Source organism: Chiloscyllium punctatum, chromosome 38, assembly GCF_047496795.1.
Source record: "Chiloscyllium punctatum isolate Juve2018m chromosome 38, sChiPun1.3, whole genome shotgun sequence".
Lineage (NCBI taxonomy): Eukaryota > Metazoa > Chordata > Chondrichthyes > Orectolobiformes > Hemiscylliidae > Chiloscyllium > Chiloscyllium punctatum.
In genome coordinates, this window is record NC_092776.1 from 10,436,043 (window position 1) to 10,450,679 (window position 14,637).

General features: G+C 46.0%; 1 protein-coding gene across 4 annotated transcripts in view; it reads right to left on the minus strand.

Annotated features, from left to right (window-relative positions):
- r3hcc1l (R3H domain and coiled-coil containing 1-like) overlaps window positions 1-14,198 on the minus strand; it is a 172,024-nt gene extending 157,826 nt beyond the window's left edge. Inside the window, exon 1 of one of the 4 annotated variants that reach the window (XM_072557145.1) lies at window positions 14,130-14,198. The gene's annotated coding sequence lies outside the window, so the exon portion shown is untranslated. Of the gene's footprint in view, window positions 1-12,746; window positions 12,761-14,129 lie in introns of those variants that run through there. The other 3 variants (XM_072557146.1, XM_072557147.1, XM_072557148.1) reach the window with 3 other exon arrangements.
- Between the last annotated feature and the right edge of the window lie 439 nt (window positions 14,199-14,637).

Below are 14,637 nucleotides of genomic sequence, written 5' to 3' on the forward strand. Positions count from 1 at the left end.
CTGAAGCAATCCATGCCCAAATGTAACATCACCTGGACAATATCTAGTCTTGGCTGTTAAGTGGCAAGTAACATTCATGGCACCCAAGTGTCAGGCAAGAGGTGGCACTGTGGCTCAGTGGTTAGCACTGCTGCCTCACAGAACCAGTGTCCTGGGCTTGATTCCCACCTGTGTGTGTGGAGTTTGCACATTCTCCGTGTCTGCGTGGGTTTCCTCCAGGTGCTCCGGCTTCCTCCCACAATCCAAAGATGTGCAGATCAGGTGAACTGGCCATGCTAAATTGCCCACAGTGTTAGTCAGGAGTAAATATAGGGTAGGGGAATGGGTTTCTCTTCGGAGGGGTGGTGTGGACTTGTTGGACCGAAGGGCTGGTTTCCACGCTGTAGAGAATCTAACCATTGTCCTTTGACTTCAACTGCATCACCATCACGGAATACCTACAGTCAACATGTTGGGTGTTAACATTTACCAGAAACTGTACTGGACTAACCGTATAACGACAGTGACTGTGACAGCAGGCCAAAGGCTAGGAATCCTGTAGTAACTGGTTCACCTGCTGATTCAACAAAGCCTGTCCACCATCTACAAGGCACAAGTCAGGAATCTGATTAAATACTCTCTACTTGCATTGATGAGTGCAGTTCCAACAACACTCAAGAAGCTTAACACCATCCAACACAAGCAGCCTGCTTGATGAGCACCATACCCATAGACATTCACTGCTTCCATTACTGACAATCAGCAAAAGCGGTGTGTGTCATTCACCAAACTTCCTTGGATAACACCTTTCAAACCCACAACCACTACCATATAGAAAGACAAGGTAACTTACATGGAAACACCAACACCTGAAAGCTGCCTTCCAGGTTACTCTCCAACCAGGCTTGGAAATATATTGCTGTTTCTGCAGTATCATAGAATCAAACCCCTGGAGCACCCTTCCAATCAGCATAATGAGTGCATGGATGGCAGAAGATTAAGAATGCAGTGGACCACCACCTTCCCAAGGACAATTAGAGATGGGCAATTAATGCCAGTCCAGCTAGTGACGCAAAGAAACTTATCAAAACAATGTCAATAGATGGATGTTCAGTTTAGTGGCAACAAGGTCAAGACAGTGGAAGGTGACTGTCATGAGTTGAGCTAAGCTCAGAGAAAGCGAAGAGGAAATGAGAGGGAAACTAGAGAGACCAAAAGAGAGCCTCTAATTGGTTTATAAGAATCAAAAGAGTTCTGTAAAATAACTCAAAAGTTTGCATGCAAAAATTTGCCCCTCACTAAGAAATGAGATGGAAAACAATCTGCTTATTAGTGGCTAGAGTTTGGCAAATTTTTAATGATACTGAACAAAAATCATATTCCATACTTCACACAAGAACACTACCCAAATAGGGGTAGGTGGTCATGCAGTCACTTGAGCAGTCTCCATTACTCTATTAAATCATCACTGGCCTTTTTCCACCTGATGCTTGGACTTTTTTAATGTGCAAAAATCAATTCATCTCAGTACTGAATATACTCCATAACTAAGTATTCCTAACTCTCTAGGGTAGAAAATTCAAAGATTTACAACACTTTGAACTGAGAAATTTCTCATCTCAACCTGAAATGACTGGCCCCTTAACCTGTGGCTATGCCCCTCCAGTTCTAGACACCAACTGTGGGGAAAAAGCCTCTCAGCACTTGCTCTGTCAAGTTCCCTCAGTATTTGAAAGTTAAAAGACCCAATGATTTTTATGGAATCAATTAATTAAAAATCTCTGCTGGCATGGAACCTGCATAGACGAATAAATTGATAATAAATTATGAAGTGCCAAAAGCTCAAATGTGTTTGTGATAGGGGTTCAAATATAGAAAATTTTACCAGCATCTCACTTATCCCTCCACTCTCCTCCCCACTTGAAAACAATTTTCTTCCTCTGTGCCACAGGATTCTGAAACATTACAAATGTGAGAGCAGCTAATCCCTCAATGCTATGGAACTTAAGGGGTCAAGGCTGAGCCTAATCCTATCCTCACATGAACAATTTGCAACGGGACTCACTAGATAGTTATCAGAACTCAAAACGCTTGCTGTTTTTTTCACTTAAGTATTATGTCAGTGAGAACAACTGGATAACATACCAACCAGATTCTGATCACTTAACAGCACAGAGAAGGCAGCTAGAATCTTCATTTCCCAAAATTCATTCACAGAACGGCTAGGCTAGCCAAACCAAAATTTGTTGCCCACCCCAATTGCCCAGAGGACAGTTAACAGCTGAAAACCTGGAGTCACATGTAGGTCAGCTCAGGTACGGGTGACGGGTTCTTGCCCTTAAAGGCCATTTGTGAACCATATGAGATTTCCTGACAGTCAACACTGGACTCATAATCATTGTTAGACTCTTAAATCCAGATTTTTATTAAATTGAAATTCCACCATCTGCTATGATGGAACTCTAACCCAGTTACCAGAACGTTACCTGGTTGTCTGAATTAACAATCCAGTGATGATACTAAGCAGTCACCTCTCCTTATGGTTTCTACCACTCTATTCAATGTTGAACAGTGCACTCACCACCAAATCCTCCCAACTTGCAAAAATGTTCACATTCTGATAGATGAGTGCATTATTTTCAAGAATCAGTTATGTCACTACTTGACCTTCTCTTGGGAAATAAGGCAGGGCATGTGACTGAGGTATCAGTGGGGAAGCACTTTGGAACAAGTGATAACAATTCTATTAGTTTAAAAATAGTTATGGAAAAGGATAGACATGATCTAAAAGCTAAGTTCTAAATTGGAGGAAAGCCAATTTTGATGATATTAGGCAAGAACTTTTAAAAGTTGATTGGGAGAGGCTACTTGCAAGTAAAGGGGCATTTGGAAAGTGATAGGCCTTCAAAAATGAGATAATAAGAATCCAGAAGGAGTTCCTGTTAGTGTGAAGGGCAAGACTGATCGGTGTAGGCAATGCTGGTTTGACTAGAGAACAGATGGCATTGTCAGGGTGGGGGGGGGGGGGGGGGGGGGGGTCGAGTGAATCCCTAAAAGGAGCATATGGGCAGTAGGAATATATTCCAGGATGGCAAAAAGGGAACATGAGATAGTTTGAGCAAATACGGTTAAAGAGAATCCAAAGAGATTCTACAAATATATTATAGGTCAGAAAACTAATTAGGAAGCAAATAAGGCCCCTTAAAGATCAAAGGGGCTGATTATGCATGGAATCGTAGGAGATGGTGAAATATTAAACGGGTATTTCACTTCAATATTAACTTCTGTCTCTCAGGTTAAGGTTCTGGATGTAAGTTTGCTAGCTGAGCTGCAAGGCTTGTTTTCAGACGTTTCGTCTTCATACTAGGTAACATCATCAGTAAGCGTCCAGATGAAGCATTGGTGTTATTGGATCCAAACGGAACTCTATCAACAAGCACATCTATCATCCTCTGAGAAAAAGAACCAGAAATGACATTACTAAACCAAGGAAACCTAAACACATAAATAGAAAAGGTCATAACATCAGTGCTTCACTGGAGGCTCACTGATGATGTTACCTAGTATGATGATGAAATGTCTGAAAATGAACCCTACAACTAAGCGAGCAAACTTACATCCAGAACTTTAACATTTTCTGTGGTGGTAGTTATGGAAGCTAGAGAACTTGGAGAAATAAACAATATTATTTTGAAAATTGTCCATATTACAGAACTTTGTGGGAAGCTAGGGAAATGATTGCTGTGCCCCTTGCTGAGATATTCGCATCATTGACAGTTGGAGTACCAGAAGATTGGACGGTGGTTAATGTGATCACACTATTTAATAAAGATAAGGAAAAGTCGGCGAACTGAAGCCTGGTGAGCTGGACATCAACTGTGGGTAAGTTGTTGGAGGGGATTCTGAGAGACAGGATTTATAGTTATTTGGAAAGGCAAGGACTGATTAGGCATAATAACCATGGCTTTGTGCATGAGGAATTGGTGTCTCACTGTTATGGACCATGCCAGACCCTCTTAAAACATTTCAAGAAGGTAGCCCAAATCCTAACTTTTCTAGCTGCTTTGAGGTGTAAAGTGAATGCTTCAGGAGTGTTGCAGCTGGTCAAACCCCCTCAGTTTTAAACAAAACAGAATATAGAATAACTGAACAAACTATCCCAACTTAATGATGCCGTTCCAAATTCCTGCAACAATCCCCATAAACATCCCTTGGCAAAGGTCAAGTCAAACACAGGCTCTTACAGGGGGGGAAAAGAAAGAGAGAGAGAGAGTGAGAGAGTGAGAGAGAGAGAGAGAGAGAGAGTGAGAGAGTGAGAGAGTGAGAGAGTGAGAGAGTGAGAGAGTGAGAGAGTGAGAGAGTGAGAGAGTGAGAGAGTGAGAGAGTGAGAGAGTGAGAGAGTGAGAGAGTGAGAGAGTGAGAGAGAAGCACTGCTGCCTCACAGCACCAGAGACCCAGGTTCAATTCCCGCCTCAGGCGACTGACTGTGTGACGTTTGCATGTTCCCCCCGTGTCTGCGTGGGTTTCCTCTGGGTGCTCTGGTTTCCTCCCACAGTCCAAAGATGTGCAGGTCAGGTGAATTGGCCATGCTAAATTGCCCATAGTGTTAGGTAAGGGGTAAATGTAGGGGTATGGGTGGGTTGCGCTTTGGCGGGTTGGTGTGGACTTGTTGGGCCGAAGGGCCTGTTTCCACACTGTAATGTAATCTGTGAGAGAGAGAGCAAGCGGGAGCGAGAGCAAGAGAGAGGGGTGTCAGAGCGATTCAGCATGGAACACCTTCTTCCATGGAGCCGTTTCTTTGACCAGCAGCTCTGAACAGCCAGAATACTAAAACCAAACTAGAGAAAACCTGAGCTGGGAGAACTGGCCATTCTCCTTTCATTGTACAAGGGTTTGTTTAAAAACTTAAAAGCTTCTCAAGTAGATAAACCTAGACATTTCAGAATCTAGGCACTTATGACCCTTCTGAATAAAAACGAAGGACAATATAACCTTGTTAAAGGAGCAGCATCTTTACACTCACTAACTTGAGTTGAGGGAAGAGGAGTGGTGGACACGGTCTACATACACTTCACTAAGGCACTCGATAAGGTTCCGCATGGTAAACTGGTTAACAAGATTAGGTCACATGGAATATAGTGAATTGGCCTATCAACTAACTTTAGTGACCCCCAAAACACACCAAAATATCACAATCAAGAATGGGAGTTGGGAGATAACATCAATAACCTATAGCTCAACAAAGCAAAAGAACCCAATACTCTTGACAGGAATCAAGATCTCTGAACCAAACCCCTGTGCCAGATACCAGAATATCTTGACTGTGATACAACACATTATTCCCAGAATGACATCTCTGAAAGCGCTAATGCTTTTCATATTGGTACAAATTCTATTCGGTATTTATCCAAAGCACTTTTCAAAGCCATAACTGAACCTACCCCATCACCTTCCCAGTCTGTCTATACCAGATCCCAATATCTTGCTGCATACAAAGTCTTTTGCTTTACTTCTTTTGCCAATTACCATATATGTGCCCACTGGTTCACAATGCTTCTATTGATGAGAATAGTTTTTCCATCAACTCTGCCACTCTCACAATTTTGAAAACCTCTCAAATCTCCTCTCAACCATTTTTTTCCTCCAAGGTGAGAAGCCCCAGCCAGCATTCCCTCTAATGTCTTCATCCTGCATGTTAGACTCGAAGGTCCCTGCACAGCAGCAACGTCTGGAACTAGATGCTAATGCCAGGATCCATGATGCTCACTGATCGCAAAATGTCAGAGCAGCTATATGTGTTGCTTAGAAGAACACTGGCCCCAGCTTCTTCATGCAATTGGAGCACCTTGTCTCTGTTACCTTTCTCATGAATCTTCTCTGCACTCCAATAACGTCAATATCCTCCTTAAAGTGTGGTGCCCAGATTGGGCACAATACTCTCATTTCTAAATTATGATATATGCCTAAACTACTTAATCTCTCTGAAGAGGACAATATCTCATGCGAGGATGGAGTTAATGAACTTTCATTACACTCGCTCAAGGGCAAAGTCTTTCTAAGAGCAAAAGATGTGTACTTCTTTTAGCTACTGATTTAGGTCATACTAGTCCAAGCAGAAGCTGTAGATACAGAATCTTTATCAGATGATACTCTCAAAGAAGTATTTATCTGCACTGCAGAGCAATGGAGTAAATTCTACATTAGTCAACTAGAAAACAAATCAAGAGAGTGCTTTCTGCCCAAAATTTCCTTCGAATCTGTAGCCCAACAGGCAGCTGCAACATGCCTTCTTAAACACAGTTTAAAAGGTGCTACAATGACCTGAATTTTCCAATATTTTCCGGGGTGATGAAAGAATCCTTTGACTCATTGCACTTTTCTCAATCTTCTCGTGTCCTCCAATTTATCGTGGCAATGGAAAAACCAATAGTACTAAATTACATAGTTAAAATAATTCAGTTACGTTAAAAAGCCTTACACCAATTCTGATATCTGCCAATTTGTTCTACCCTTATAAAAAGGAACTTGCATTTACACACAAATCAGCAAAACTTGTATTCCGTTTAGTGTGCTCAGCTACTATATTCATATCCATTAGAAAAGATGGGTCATTAAACAAACTCTGCACTTTCCAAAATGACATGCACTATATATTACTGTCAATTCGCAACAACTCACCTTTCTTTTGCAAAGTTTCAAAGCACAGCTCAGTCCTGAAGGGTTACATCCGAAACATCGACTTCTCCACCTCCCAATGTTGCCTGGCTTGCTGTGTTCTTTCAGTCTCCTGCCTGTCTATTTTGGATACCAGCATCTGCAGTTTTTTATGTCTCTAACTCAGCTATATGGCATTGCATTAAAACATAGAAAAGGACAGTACTGGGGATCAAGATTGCAACAAAAGTGGTAGGCTGAGCTCGGGCTTGTCCGCTCCCATCAGCTTTTTATTTTTTCCTCTTTTCTATTTGGCTCCTTTTTTCCTTTTTTTTGTTTTTATTTCTTTTCAGTCTGGATAGTGGCAGCGGCTGCAGCTACAACATCAGAACAAGTTGAATGCTGCTCCACCCCAGTTCAGGGTCTCCTAGTGAGCAAGCATCATGTCCTGGACTGACTCCCCCACCCTGGAGTTGCAGATTAGGCAGAGACTCCGGGTCTGCAGCATGGCCCAGGCACCTGAAGGAGAGATGGTGGCTGACTCCTGATGTTGCAGTCTTGTCCCAGTGTGGTGGTCTCTTGCCCATATGGAGGTCTTGCTTGCCTTCCAGGTGCTCCAGCAGCTTGGCATGCAGTCTCACCCCAGAGGCATTTTCAGGGTATTCCACTGTTCCTTAATCAGCTTTCCCCAAAGCCAGGGGCATTCACTGAACTGTGGTGAACTCTTGTCTTAATTTTTTTTAAATCACCTATAACTTCAATAATCGTAGTTGTCACAGTGGGGTGACTTAAATGTTTCACTGTATTTTTCACATAAAAGAATACATGACAATAAATTTCTATTCTATCCACCACATCTGTGCCAACCCTGATGCCATTCTAAGCTAGTCCCATCTGCACACACATGGTCTATGTCCTCAATTCACTGCCTGTTCCTTTGTTTAAATGCCTCTTAAACATTGCTATCATATTACAGGCACCACTACCCACTGTTAAAAGAACTTGGTTTCTTTACCTCTTATGCAGATATGATGCAAATTTCAACTCAAGGATGAATCAACATGAAGACCCTATCTTAGGTATCCAAGGTTGTGCAGGCCTGATTTGTGTTTTATCCTCATCTTGTTCACAAATATCAGTCTCACGATATTTGCAGCAACTTCAATAATAGAACTAATGGCTACAATCGGAACACAATTTTTAAAGCTCCTTCTCTGTTTCCAAACGCAGAGGCCTGTCAAACAAAATGTAATGAAGCGGATTCCCTTAAACTCCTAACTCCCCAAAGCCCAGCCATCATCTGTGAGACACAAGTTAGGACTGTGATGGAATATTCCCTACTTGCCTGTATGGATGCAGCTCCAAAATCCAAAAAGCTAGAAACATATCCAGGACAAAGCAACCGGCTTAATTGGAGCCCTATCTACCATTTTCAACATTCATTTGCTCCACCGCTAACGTCCAACAACTTTAACATGCACCAACTAAACAAAGCACTGTAGCAACTGACTACTGCTCCTTCATCAACATAACAAAAGCAGGAGGATGCTATTCAGCCCTTCAAACTAAGTCTGCCACTGAACAATTTCATGGTTGATTTTCTACTTCAACAGCCCTTTTTTGCCTATCCTATCTGACTCATGGGAGTCAGATTTTGGGACCAAGCCCCCTTCAGAAACTTGAGAAACATCACATGGACATTTCCACACAGATTCAGCACACTGTCAGAAGTATTGTGTACTGGATGAAAATAAGTACAGCTCCGTCTGTGCAACTCAGTTGGAAGGGACAGTATTTTGAACAGCTGGCAGCTTGTGTCAGACAGGGCATGTGGATGTGAGTAAACTAATACATCACAATTTTCAGCTGCTTCAGATATATTTGTGGAACAGATGTGACCATGCAGCTGGACCTGGATTATCGCATCTGCATTTGGGAGCCCCTAAAGCAGTTCCAACAAATAGGAAAAAACGTTTTATTGAATCATTGTTAGTCAAAAATCAAACTCCTACTTTGTTTCACATTGGCATACTTCAGAAAAGGACACGTCCTTGAAGGTGGAGTATATGAAATAGACACCTTCCAACCCAGTTACTTCTACCACCTAGAAAGACAAAAGCAGCAGCTAAATGGAAACACTATCACCTGCAAGATCCCCTCCAAATCTCTCACCACCCTGACTTGGAATTATATTATTCTGCCAATGTCACTGGGTCAAAGTCTTGGAACTCCCTGACAACAGTACTGAAATGATCTGCAATGATTCAAATAAGCAGCTCACCACCATTTGGAATGAGCAATGAACTCCAGTCTTGATGTCAATGTTCACATTCCAGTGAATGAATAGAAAGCAAATATTACATTCAGGATGTCTAGTTGATGGTGGAAATGATGTTGCACTGACTGCAAGGTAAAGGCTGGATATGCACTTCAAATTTAACATTCCTGCAGAGTAATTTATTTTAGCAAGCTGAGTTGCATCAAACCATTTACAGAAAAGCTATATTGTATGCAGATTTAAATTACATGGACACAGCAGCAGTTCGAGTTGTGGCAGCTTACCATCACCTTCTCCAGAGTATATGTGGATGGACATCAGAAGTTAGCCATGCCAACTATGGCCTTTCGCAAAAACAAATTATTAAAATTCCCACAACAGTCTTCACCATTTATTAACAGACTAGACCTACCCATGGTAATACCTCAAAAATAATTCCAGAGGTGAGAAAAGTAAAAAATTATTTGGTCCTGAAAAAAATTTTATTTGGAATAACATGCCTGTTGTAAGTAATAACTCCAAACATTTCAGAAGGTGCTGCTGAAAGGAACACAATCAGATAATGTGATGGATGCAATTAGCCATTGCTTTATGTGCCTTGAAAAATTAGAGAAGAAAATGATCACAATAACATTACAGCGTTTTAACTCCATGTTAGACAGGTGAAACAGGACACAATCTACTACTAGTTATTAGAACACTCTTAACACTAATAAGCTTTAAAGTAAGGCAATGCACTTCTTGTGCAATATTTAGAACGGAAATCACTCCAGTTGTTCGCAATGGTACTTCACTGAAATAAATTGCTCTCTTCAGACTCAGCTCAAGTTTGTAAAGATAAAATCTATCATACTGTTGGGAGCATTTTCACACAATCTCACACTCATTGCACTTTACTGAAAACCAATGACAACAAAAAAGGCAAAAAGTACAAAAAACCTGTAAAAGCTATAAAACATAGAAATCTATGGGAATACACAACAGATTGATCTGAATCTATATGAAAAGGATAGATTACTTTCAGATAGAGATCCTTTGTCAGGTTTCAGTGGAGTGTCGAGACAAACATCAACTTTTCTGAATGTCAAGTATTCAACACTCACATAAAATTACATTTCCCCAATCCTTAAACCGAAAATAAAAGTTGTCCTTTAATGTACTAATAAAAAGAGAGAGACAGTTGCACAGAATTCTCTCATCCCCGCCCCCCCCCCCCAAACCCAGCCAGATTTGGTTGATCATTCCAGAGATTGCTATCTCTTCTATCAGATCTACAGCCCACTCTGCCCTAGCCTGCCCCAAATAAATCCTTCCAGCATCATTTGAATGTCCCATACACTCAACTGCTTTCACAGAGGTTACCTAAGCACATTTCCCTCTACGCCAATTCAGGGTAACCAAAAGTCGTCCCACACTCAGTCTCAGTCCCCAGTCTGTCAGTTAGATGCTGAAAATTCACAGTGCAGCAATGAGACCATCCCCTGGGACTGGTATTGTCAATTCCAAGAAAGCCCTTATTCAGGTACTAAAACACTCCCTATCATGGTGCCTTTACCCAGTGTCCTAAGTACTCTCACTCACCCCATTCCTGAATGCCCAGCATTGTATACCCATCTCACCCAAGGGTGCTCTGGCACTGATACCCCTCCCCAAAACAAGCCGAGCCTGACATGGTTTTCCCGCCCCACACAAGGGTGTTCCAACATAGGCTGTGGAGAAAGACAAAACTGGCCCAAAACATCTCCCTTCTCTCCCAGGTTGCTCCAGAACCACCCATCATCTTTGAGTAACTCAACTTCATTTCTCCTGATCATAGGGTGCTTCAACACTGATCATTCCCATATGATAGCTCCTCCCCACTGAAGGGTGGTAGCATTGCACTGTCCAGCATACCTTCCACATCAGGATGGCCTGACAGTGTCCCACACCAACTCCTCCACCCACCCCAGGTTACCTTGATACTGTTCAGCAACACCACCTCCAACCCCTGGCTGCTCAACAAAGTTCACCCATCAGAATTCCCACACTATTCGGCACCCCCACCCACCCTGTGGAGCCTTGACACTGGTCACCATGCCTTACCCACCATGCTCTGACAGTTTACATCCACCCGACCACAAAATGCCCCAACTCTCCCTCCCCAACCTTGCCCCTCAGTGAGTGAGTGAGTGAGGTGTCTGACCTACATTACCTGACCCCTCAATGAGTTGGTCCTCGCTGCATGACATTGCCTCCCTCCATGCCCTCAATCCCAGGGTGCTCTGACAGTTTACACCCCACCCACCCAAGAGTGTGCCAACATTGCTTACCCCTCTCCCCCAACCCCAGGTACCCAGGTGATCTTTACACTCCCCCACCCATGATATAACACCATTTACAAACACTAGAACCAAAGGGTTCAGAGTTTTTACTACTCTACTCCATGATGCCCGAACCATGCCCCCACCAAGATTTTAATGATTCCCCACCTCTCACCCACAGTTCAACCCAGTCGGGCTGTGCACATTTTCCCAGGCAGTGACATAGGTGAGAGAGTGAACGGATCTGATGCTCCCTCCATTGCCTTGCCCTTCATTAAATCAGGTTTCTGACCTTCCCTCCATTACTTTTAGCCTCAATGACAGAGTGCTATGTCCTAACACTAAATCCTTAACTGACACTGACCTCAGCCCCAATCAGCTTGCCCCTTGGTTGACATGACCCTCAGCCTTTCCTTCTGTCATCCGGCCCCTCGGTAGACTCTCCCTCCATTACCGTACCCCTTGGTAGGGCCTCCCTCCATTACCCTGGCCCTCCATTATCCTGTCCCTCGGTAAGCTTTCCCTCCATTACCCTGTCCCTCGGTAGGCTCTCCCTTCATTACCCAGCCCCTCAGCAGGATTTCCCTCCATTTCCCAACCCCTCAGTAGGCTCTCCCTCCAATATTCTGTCCCTTGGCAGGGTGTCCCTCTGTTGGATCACCCTCCATTACCCAGCTCCTCAGTAGGGTCTCCCTCAGTCACCCTGCCCCTCGGTAGGGTCTCCCTCAGTCACCCTGCCCCTCGGTAGGGTCTCCCTCAGTCACCCTGCCCCTCGGTAGGGTCTCCCTCAGTCACCCTGCCCCTCGGTGGGTGCTCCCTCCAGTACCATGTCCTTTCGTAGGCTCTCCCTCCATTACCATGCCCCATGGTAGGCTCTCCCTCCATTATCATGCCCCATGGTAGGCTCTCCCTCCAATACCCTACCCCTAGGTAGGCGCTCCCTCCATTACACTGTCCCTCGGTAGGGTGTCCCACCATTACCTTGCCACTCGGTAGGCTCTCCCTCCATTACCCTGTCCCTCGGTAGGGTCTCCCGCCATTACCATGCCTCTCGATAGGGTCTCCCTCCATTAACCTGTGCCTCAGTAGGTTCTCACTCCATAACCCTGACCCTCGATAGGGTCGCCCTTCTGTCACCCTGCCCCTCGTTTGGTTGTCCCACCATTACCCTACTCCTCAGTAGATTCTCCCTCCATTACCCTGTCCCTCAGTAGATTCTCCCTCCATTACTCTGTCCCTCGGTAGGTTCTCCCTCCATTACTGGATTAATGGTGCTGGAAGAGCACAGCAGTTCAGGCAGTATCCTGGATGTTGCCTGAACTGCTGTGCTCTTCCAGCACCATTAATCCAGTATTTGCTTTCCAGCATCTGCAGTCATTGTTTTTACGTCATTTTTTTCTCCCTCCATTACCCTGCCCCTTAGTAGGGTGTCCCGCCATTACCTTGCCCCTCAGTAGATTCTCCCTCCATTCCCCTGCCCCTCAGTAGGCTCTCCCTCCTTTACCCTGCCCCTCAGTAGGTTCTCCCTCCATCACCTTGCCCCTCGGTGGGTGCTCTCTCCATTAACCTGTCCCTCGGTAGGTTCTCCCTCCGTCACCCTGCCCCTCGATAGGGTCGCCCTTCTGTCACCCTGCCCCTCAGTAGGGTCTCCCTCCATTACCCTGTCCCTCGGTAGGGTGCCCTGCCATTACCTTGTCCCTCGGTAGGGTCTCCCTCCATTACTCCGTCCCGCGGTAGGGTGTCCCTCCATTACCTGGCCCCTCGGTAGGCTCTCCCTCCATTACCCTGTCCCTCAGTATGGTCACCCTCCATTACCTTGCCCCTCAGTAGATTCTCCCTCCATTACTCTGTCCCTCGGTAGGTTCTCCCTCCATAACCGTGTCCCTCAGTAGGGTGTCCCTCCATTACCCTGTCCCTTGGTAGGGTCTCCCTCCATTACCATGCCACTCAGTAGGCTTTCCCTCCATTAACCTGTCCCTTGGTAGGTTCTCCCTCCATCACCCTGCCCCTCAATAGGGTCACCCTCCATCACCCTGCCCCTCAATAGGGTCACCCTCCATTACCCTGTCCCTCAATAGGGTCACCCTCCATTACCCTGTCCCTCAATAGGGTCACCCTCCATTACCCTGTCCCTCAATAGGGTCACCCTCCATTACCATGCTCCACAGTACGTTCTCCCTCCATTACCCTGCCCCATGGTAGGCTCTCTCTCCATTACTCTGTCCCTCGTATAGTTCTCCCTCCATTACCCTGCCCCATGGTAGGCTGTCCCTCGGTAGGCTCTCCATCCATTACCCTACCCTTCGGTAGGCTCTCCCTCCACTATCCGGTCCCTCGGTAGGCTCACCCTCCATTACCTGGCCCCTCGATAGGGTCTCCTTCTGTCACCCTGCCCCTCGGCAGGGTCTCCCTCCACTATCCGGTCCCTCGGTAGGCTCACCCTCCATTACCTTGCCCCTCGATAGGGTCTCCTTCTGTCACCCTGCCCCTCGGCAGGGTGTCCCTCCATTACCCTGTCCCTCGGTAGGCTCTCCCTCCATTACCCTTTCCCTCAGTAGGTTCTCTCACCATTACCCAGCCCCTTAGTAGGGGTCCCTCCATTACTCTGTCCCTCGGTAGGGTGTCACTCCATTACCTTGCCCCTCAGTAGATTCTCCCTCCATTACTCTGTCCCTCGGTAGGTTCTCCCTCCATTACCCAGTCCCTCGGTAGGGTGTCCCTCCATTACCTTCCCCCTCGGTAGGGTCTCCCCCTCCATTACCTTCCCCCTCGGTAGGGTCTCCCCCTCCATTACCTTCCCCCTCGGTAGGGTCTCCCTCCATTACCCCGCCCCTCGGTAGGGTCTCCCTCCATTACCCCGCCCCTCGGTAGGGTCTCCCTCCATTACCCCGCCCCTCGGTAGGGTCTCCCTCCATTACCTTGCCCCTCGGTGTCTCTCCGCCTCCGGCCTCCCGTCTCCAGGCAGCAGCGCGAGCGCAAAGACCCTTCCGCCGTCAACGCCATTACGTCATTTCGAAACCCCTCTGACGTCACCACGCCTGTCCCGCGCGCTCCTGGGAAATGTAGTTTCGCTCCTGTTTCCGGCAGACCCAGCATCAGTTGGAGATACCCAACTGGGCATTGTGTATCTTCTACTACCTTCACCCTTGGTGCAGCACCTTGGGGTGGAGATTGTAGAGAGTGCTGAGGAGCACCCTGGGGTGGAGGGGGAATACTGTGCTGGGGAGCACCCTGGGGTGGAGGGGGAATACTGTGCTGAGGAGCACCCTGGGGTGGAGGGGGAATACTGTGCTGAGGAGCACCCTGGGGTGGAGGGGGTATACTGTGCTGGGGAGCATCCTGGGGTGGAGGGGGAATACTGTGCTGGGGAGCATCCTGGGGTGGAGGGGGAATACTGTGCTGGGAAGCACCCTGGGGTGGAGGGGG